Genomic DNA, 9139 nt, shown 5'->3' with positions numbered 1-9139 from the left:
GTGAGTAGGCAAATCACGCCTTATTACTATGTTATTAATATGTTATATACAATGTTATACGACCTTACCTTTTGTATGCTGAAATTGTCGGGGTATATTTTTGGTAACTATGTGGTACTATCTGAATGAGAAAATAATTTGCTTTTATTTTGTTTGAATTTCGACATAATTTCACAAAAGGGGAAATTACATGTTTTTACATTCAAACCAAACACTGCGCTGTGTCCTGGCTTCTATGTGATGAAACTCTAATTGTAGACTGCTTTATTAATCTATTCCTGAATAGTTATCCCATCACGTGGAATGGCATTGTGCATACGTTCTCCGGAGGTATCGGAGATATGTTAAATACATATATTCATTCAAATTCATTTTACAGACTCCATTGCAGTCCCCTGAAAGCCATATATGAAAGCCATATGTTATGAAAAACACCCAGTTGACATAAACCTTGCAAGCTAAGCCATATACTGTCAAGTCAAGTTTCATTAATTGGCAGGAGGTTAAGATGAAGAAATATCATGATTATTGGCCAGGCTTTGGCTGTGCTGCGCTATTCGGAGGAAGAAGACATCCATATCTCCAGTGTCTCCCTTTGACAGCTCACAGAAAGGACTGGGGATTGAGCCATAACGCTTCTAACAGATATCATATCCCCACTGTCATGAATGGAGAATAGTGGTGGAGAGATAGGAAATATCTCCACTGTCATGAATGAAGACTGATAGAGTGGTAGAGAGAGGAGAGGGGATATTCGTCTTTTGCCTGTCTCCTCTGTGAAAAGAAGATTTGACCTGAATGGAGAGTAGAGAGAGGAGACAGAGGGGATTCAAACAGATATCACTCCTTTCATTAATGGGGAGTAGAGGTAGAGAGGGGAAAGAGAGGAGCAGGGATGTTCTTCTTTTCTCTTCTCCCTGTCTCCTCTGTGAAAAGAAGACTTGAATGACCTGCACTCTGATCACACTGAATTATTTCTCTTCTCCTGGCTATAAATAGTCTCATCCTGTCTGTGCTCTGAGCACCTCACAGCCCCTGGCCGGGGAATCTGTGCACACACACGCGCACACACACACACACACACACGCACGCACGCACGCACACGCACACACGCACGCACACACACACACACACACACTGCAGGACCAGTCAACTGTGTGGCTAGTATAGAGATGACCATTCTTTAAAATAACATTGAAAAAGTATGTCATATGTCATGACAGTTTGTCATGAACTGATATACGTTATGGTTCCTTAATATCCTAATCAAATCTACTGGCAAGTATCTTAGAGATTACAGATAGCGTAGAGCTTTCTAAATGGCATTAAATGCACTTAGGCTCCACAGCATGAGCTGGAAATATCAAGCCTCATTTCAGACCCACTTTCTGTATTAGGATTCAGATACCATAAAGACATTTAAAAGGCTGGCATATTATGTATCATTCCACCTTCTCCTAATGAGGAAAGCTACACAACTAGATTATTCATCCGGGATGTCAAATACCCCCCCCCAAAAAAAACCCTATTTATATAAAGGGGGAGAGCCATTAATAATACTTTTTGAAGGATCCCCTTATTTCGGTCTCAGATAGAAAGGGGACAGATCTCTGCTTGTTTTGTTCCCTCTCCTGGTCAACATATCCCCCAGAGAGTAGCAGCAGCAGCGTCATCCCACAATGACCTTTGCTGCCACTGCTAGGTTGTGGTTGTTTGGTCCCTTGGGACAGGACAGAGGTGATCCGGATGGGTTCATAGTGTGCGTCCCAAATGCTCCCTACATAGTGCACAACTTTTGACCAGGGCCCATAGGGCATCTCGTCAAAAGTTGTGCATTGGACCCTAGTCAAAAGTGATACACTATATAGGAAATAGGATGCCATTTGGGACGCAACCATGGTGGTTAGGTATGGGAGGGTTTCGATGGATGCCTTCCATTTGAAGGAAACAAGACTCCCCAGGGATCCCTGATGCATCTTATAGCGCTATGCTAATGGCTGCTAAGCATCTTCACAGAGCTGTGATGTTTTACACCAAGTCAGTGCTTTTATGTGGAGTGAAGTTACTTTAGCTCTCCTCCTCTCAAGTTGTCTGTTTTTTTGGTTGACTATGTGCCCATGAGTTCCTTTGAAGGGTTCCAATAGAACTCTCTGGAAACCCAAATGAATTATATTTCAGGGGAAGGAGGAAGCTGATGTGTGTGTAGTTTAATGCTTTGTGTAATTTCAGTTAGACCAGTATATGAGTGACTGAGAGTATATGTGCATATGCTGGATTGTTGTGTAATCACTTGAGTTCCATTTCAGTCATGGAAATACTTTATTGATTGAAAGCATCAATTGCTTTTCATCTGATAATCCATCTGATGAGGGCCACTGAGTGTGAGGTGACCTTATTCTGTTGAGACCATTAGCAGGTAGCCTAGTGGGTAAGAGCGTTGGGCCAGTAACCAAAATGTTTCACCGAGCCGACTAGGTGAAAAATCTGGCGATGTGCCTTTGAGCAAATGCGCTTGTAAATTGCTCTGGACAAGAGTGTCTGCTAAATATTTTAAAACTCTATTGTTATTGGAAAGATTGCCTTATTGCTAGAATAATGTGACTGTATTCAGTAGCTTATAGTTTGATGTAAGGATGAATCTGTGAATTGACTTTTGCAGTTTTCTAATCATGGACCTTTGTCTGACCCTGACACGTTTACAGCAATATCCCTGACACGTTTACAACAATATCCCTGACACGTTTACAACAATATCCCTGACACGTTTACAACAATATCCCTGACACGTTTACAACAATATCCCTGACACGTTTACAACAATATCCCTGAAACATTTACAGAAATATCCCTGAAACGTTTACAGCAAAATCCCTGACATGTTTACAGCAATATCCATGAAACATTTACAGCAATATCCTTGAAACGTTTACAGCAATATCCCTGAAAGGTTTACAGCAATATCCCTGAAACATTTACAGAAATATCCCTGAAACATTTACAGCAATATCCGTGAAAGGTTTACAGCAATATCCTCATGATCAGGAAGAGCTGTGGTGTTTTGTGATAGAAGAAAGTGCATCCAGTCTTTCTCTCCTCCATAAAGGACTTTCATATGGTGGCAACAAAGCAATAAAGCCCAAACTACAGGAAAAATGTGTCATATTTACTCATGCTGGAATACACTATATATCTTACAAAGGAAAAGCTTGGATGAAATGATTAATTCTTCAGAGTTAATGGAAGGGGAAAATACAGTTTAGTTCAGATCAGGACTCTATACCAGAATATGGAACTTGAGTGCAAGAAAAGGTGATGTTGAAATAGTGTTTTCCAAAGCAGTTTGATAACTGTGCGGCTTTCAATTTCCGCGCTCCGTTGGGAGCATGACATTTCATTAATTCACACCAATTTATTCCCTTTCTCATACTCCAACCCCTTATTTAGCATGGGTAAAGGTTTCCCAAAATCACATGTAATGACTGAAATAATATGAGAGCTCACAGAAAGAATACTAATAGAGCTGCAAGCAGCAGTAAAACGTGGTGCTGGCTTAAGAGCGGGTTGAAAGAGACAGTTGCATTGCAGCATTATACATCCTCCCTCGTGTACATGTAACAATTGAAAACACTTTAGGTGCACGTTTCAAGTTGATAGAGCGAAAAACAGTGGATTTATTAGGGTTTAATTGAGGACGCAAAATATATATATTTTTTACAAAGATGGCATGCAAATGTGTTCCTTATGATGAGCAACACTGACAATCTGCTAATCGGCCAAGGCTGACCTCGTTACTCTCGTGTAAGTTCTGGTATTACCTGGCCCTCAAATTTGTTCCAAAACATTACAACAACCTTTGCAATAGCATTTCAAGTTTTGTGTTACACTCATGCTAACGTCAAACCATTGGGCAGAGCTAACAACTTTCATTATCCTGTCTAAGTGATATACACTGAGTGTACAAAACATTAGGAACAACTGCTTTCCATGACATGGACTGACCAGGTGAATCCAGGTGAAAGCTATGATCCCTTATTGATGTCACCTGTTAAATCCACTTCAATCGGTTTAGATGAAGGGGAGGAGACAGGTTAAAGAAGGATTTTTAAGCCTTCGAGAGAATTGAGAGATGGATGGTGTATGTGTGCCATTCAGAGGGTGAAGGGGCAAGACAAAAGTTTTAAGTGCCTTTGAACGAGGTATGGTAGTAGGTGCCAGGTGCACCGGTTTGAGTGTCAAGAACTGCCATGCTGCAGGGTTTTTCACGCTCAACAGTTTCCCGTGTGAATCAAGAATGGTCCACCACCCAAAGGACATCCAGCCAACTTGACACAACTGTGGGAAGCATTGGAGTCAACATGGGCAAGCATCCCTGTGGAACTCTTTAGACTCCTTGTAGAGTCCATGCACAGACGAATTGAGGCTGTTGTGGGGCAAAAGGGGTTGCATCTCAGTATTAGGATGATGTTCCTAATGTTTTGTACACTCAGTGTACTTCGATATTGGCAAAATTGCAATTGGGTATTGAGATATTGCGACATGTGTGGAAGAATAATAAGAAGAAAGAAGAATTCCATGAAAAACAATAGGTTTGCTTAAATATCGGAGTCAGTGCAGATAGAAAGATCGATTCACAGATACTAGGAAATGTAGATCATAATATCAGCAGTATAATCTGCTAATGTTATGGGTGAAGACATCCTCCTCCTCCTCCTCCTCCTCCTCCTCCGCAGTATAAAAATGCCTTCAATGTCAACTAAGGAGATTATTAATCCCTCTTCATACTCTGATTAAACATATCATCTTATACTTAATGATGTGGAGCCAGCTACAAACGACAGTACAGTACAGTAAATCGTGCTCTGTAGCATCTATGTGTGTGTTTATCCAACAATATGTTTGTTTGGACCGCTAACTGAACTGAGGTAAGGTAAAGGTTACATTATGGCCAAGAACAGCAGAACACAGAACTGTGGATAAGCATCTAAACTGCAATTGTATTCCGTTTCTTTTTGTCCTTTATGACCGGTTAACTCTTAAAGAACAACTACAACCACAAACTGGACTGGGAGATATGGTCTAGGCCAGGGCTATTCAACTCTTACCTACGAGGTCCAGAGCTTGCTGCTTTTTTGTTCTACCTGATAATTCATTACACCCGCCAGGTCTAAATCAGTCCCTGATTAGAGGGGAACAATGAAAAAAAAGCAGTGGAATTGGCTTTGAGGTCTAGAGTTGAGGTTGATGGGTTGTTCTTGCCGAAAAGCAGACTTCAAATCAGTACTTTCGAGCAGTTTGTCTGAATTGTCAATGGTGAATCACACAGGTTTGTCTTTTTTTATTCCTCGTGTTTTCTTTCCAGTAGAGCTTTGTACCAGAATCTAAACCAATAAGTCACTGGTAGTAATGCAGCAGCAGACAGCACCGGCTGCTCTCTAAGGACCCACTTCATCCATTCTTCAAATCATAACAGCGAGAGTCACAATATTGATACAGCAAACACGTTCTGAACGGTTCAATATTACCAATCGTTTCCAATTTCAGAGTGCTGATGATCCACCTCGGGGATAAATTGTGTGGTGATCAGCTGTGTGATGGATGGTTGTAATCTTTGTCACTCTGTCCATTCTGCGGATAGAGCTATTGTCTGTAGGTTATCATCAGACAGCTCCAGACCTGGGTTCAAATACTATTGCAAAGTCATTTAAAATACTTTATCTGGGCTTGAATAAGCTTGCCTGGCGCACTGGAACCAATATAACAGTCCAATATAACAATGTGCGAACCCCGCCCATCTGGCACTCCAGTCAGGCTAAAGCATACTTTATAAGTATTTGAAAGATTTAGAATAGTATTTGAACCCAGGTCTGGATTGCTCATACAGTGGGATTGAGATCACCATGTACTGTAGACAGTTATTGATCTGAGTGAGAGTTCTCCATCTGTCACATTAATCTGTGCACCGTGGTAGATCTATCGACCTCTATAGGATACAGTCTTCTCAGCTCCAGATCTGATAAAAGTAGCTTCCGTTCCGCCTGAGAGTTATGACTCAAAGAGGTCATAGGTCAGCAGGGAATTTACTGTAGTTAAGTCTCTCTCCTCCTCCAAGCATTTGTTTTTGTGTTTCAAGTTTCAATGTCATGTGCACAAGAAATGCCTTTCTTGCAAGCTCTAAACCCAACAATGCAGTAATTTATAACAACGTAATACAACAAAAATAACATAACGTAGAACAAAAACACAGGAGAAATAAGAACACAAGAAAGTAAGTGTCACATGCGTCGTTGTAGGGAGCGGACCTAACTGCAGCAGGTATAGTCAACATCTTCTTTTTATTAGAAGGAAAAACCAAAAATACACTTACACAAAACAAACGACGAAAAACAGTCCTGTAAGGTGCTCAGGCTATACACGGAAACAACCACCCACAAACACAAGAGAAAATAAACCCACTTAAATATGGCCTCCAATTAGAAGCAACAACAACCAGCTGCCTCTAATTGGAGGTCGTTCCCAAAACTAACATAGATATAGAAAAACTAGAAAACCCACATAGAAATAGAAAACATAGAACATAAACCAAAACCCCGAAATACACTAAACAAACACCCCCTGCCACGCCCTGACCACACTACAATAACAAACAACCCCTTTTACTGGTCAGGACGTGACAGTAAGTAAGCAAACTATACAGGGTCAGTCAGTTCCAGACCATATTTACAATGTGCAGTGATACTGGAGTGATAGTGGTTATTCCACATTGTTGTGTCACAGCCTGAATTCAAAATTGAGTAAATTAAATGTTTTTCTCAACCATGTACACACAATACCCTATAAGGACAAAGTGAAAACATGTTTTTAGACATTTTTGTAAATTGACAGTTTTCTTTTATCGCTTTGGTACTATTTTCACAAGTTTGAGTTCAAGTTTATTTTTGTATTTTTACAGGGGATCAACGTTTCAATAAATGTGCTGGTTTTAGCCAGTGGGCACATTTTCAACCGCAGTCCCTAGGCAGGTTATTAAAAACAATTACAATAATAATACAGACAATCAATGAGCAGTGAGCACACGCAGAGCAACATAGGATAAGCAACACGTAGCATGCAGATAGAGCAACATAGGACAAGCAACACATAGCATGCAGACAGAGAAACATATAACAAGCAACATGTAGCATGCAGACAGAGAAACATAGAAGCAACACTGAGCATGCAGACAGAACAACATAGACAAGCAACACGTAGCATGTAGACAGAAAAACATAGAACAAGCAACAAGTAGCATGCAGACAGAGAAACATAGTACATGTAGCATGTAGGCAGAGAAACATATAACAAGCAACACGTAGCATGCAGACAGAAAAACATAGAACAAGCAACACGTAGCATGCAGACAGAGAAACATAGAACAAGCAACACGTAGCATGCAGACAGAGAAACATAGAACAAGCAACACGTAGCATGCAGACAGAAAAACATAGAACAAGCAACACGTAGCATGCAGACAGAGAAACATAGAACAAGCAACACATAGCATGCAGACAGAGAAACATAGAACAAGAAACACATAGCATGCAGACAGAAAAACATAGAACAAGCAACACGTAGCATGCAGACAGAGAAACATAGTACAAGCAACACATAGCATGCAGACAGAGAAACATAGAACAAGCAACAAAACAAAATACATAAAAGCAACAAAGTGTTTCCAAACCTCACAAGATACAGACAACATGGAAAGCTGCAATACATAGCTAGGGATTATGTTCACAAAACTGATTGGCCTTTAGCCATGTTTTCATGTTTTTGTGAAGGTGTGATACTGTCGGTGGTGCAGTTGTGTGCGTCTGATGGCAGTGTGTTCCAGACAGAGAAACTCTCACAGAGAAAGCAGATTGACTAAAGGTGCTTTTCCTTAAGGGAACTATACAGTCACCTCTCATGGCAGACCTTGCGGATCTGCTGCCATGGGTCTGGGGTTTTCTGTTTAACAAAAGTACTAAGTGGAGGGGGAGTCAGGCCATTTAGGATCTTGAATACTAGACATGCGTCTGTGTATTGCACAAGATTTTTCCTACTGAGGAACTCATGCTCTCTGAGGATGTAACAGTGATGATGGCTATTGGGCTTCCTTTCAAGCACGTTGAGAGCCTTTTTGTAGACAGACTGAATGGGTTTTAGTGTTGTACAGCAAGCTTGGGCCCAACTAGTCAAGCAGTATGTTAGATTTGAAGTACAGGTTTGCTACCTCTCTAGTCAAGCAATTTGGTTATTTGAGTTACCTTTTTCACCTGCTTTTTAAAAGAGAGGTTGGAATCAAGTATGATGCCAAGGTACTTAAAATTGGAAACCACCCTGGAACTTCTCCCCTGACACATAGACATCTGGCTCAGTAGCATCTGTTGCCCTCTTTGTGAAGAACATGCAGACAGTTCTTTTCACATCGTGATGCAGACATGAGTCACTGAGCCACTTTGTAGCTTGGACAATTACAGTAGTGAGTTCTTGTGCAGCTTGTTGTTTGCTCTTTGCATGCACATACAGTACCAGTCAAAAGTTTGGACACACCTAATCATTCAAGGGTTTTTCTTTATTTTTACTATTTTCTATGTTGTAGAATAATAGTGAAGACATCAAAACTATGAAATAACACATATGGAATCATGTAGTAACCAAAAAATTGTTAAACAGCTTTGCACACTCTTGGCATTCTCTCAACCAGCTTCATGAGGTCACCTGGAATGCATTTCAATTAACAGGTGTGCCTTGTTAAAAGTAGATTTGTGGAATTTCTTTCCTTCTTTATGTGTTTGAGCCAATCAGTTGTGTTGTGACAAGGTAGGGGTGGTATACAGAAGATAACCCTATTTGATAAAAGACCAAGTCCATACTATATGCAAGAACAGCTCAAATAAGCAAAGAGAAACGACAGACCATCATTACTTTAAGACATGAAGGTCAGTCAATGCGGAAAATTTCAAGAACTTTGAAAGTGCTATGATGAAACTGGCTCTCATGAGGAACGCCACAGGAAAGGAAGACCTAGAGTTACCTCTGCTGCAGAGGATAAGTTCATTAGAGTTAACTGCACCTCAGATTGCAGACCAAAAAAATGCTTCATAGAGTTCAAGTAACA

At 40.6% G+C, this 9139-nt stretch overlaps 1 protein-coding gene across 1 annotated transcript in view; it reads left to right on the top strand.

Annotated features, from left to right (window-relative positions):
• Positions 1 to 9139, top strand: part of LOC106561536 (carbohydrate sulfotransferase 8) — a 122328-nt gene that overhangs the window by 283 nt on the left and 112906 nt on the right. The gene's annotated exons all lie outside the window — the stretch shown is intronic.

Source organism: Salmo salar, chromosome ssa10 (assembly GCF_905237065.1).
Source record: "Salmo salar chromosome ssa10, Ssal_v3.1, whole genome shotgun sequence".
NCBI lineage: Eukaryota > Metazoa > Chordata > Actinopteri > Salmoniformes > Salmonidae > Salmo > Salmo salar.
Note: the sequence above shows the minus strand (reverse complement) of the source record. Positions and strands in the feature narration are given on the sequence as shown.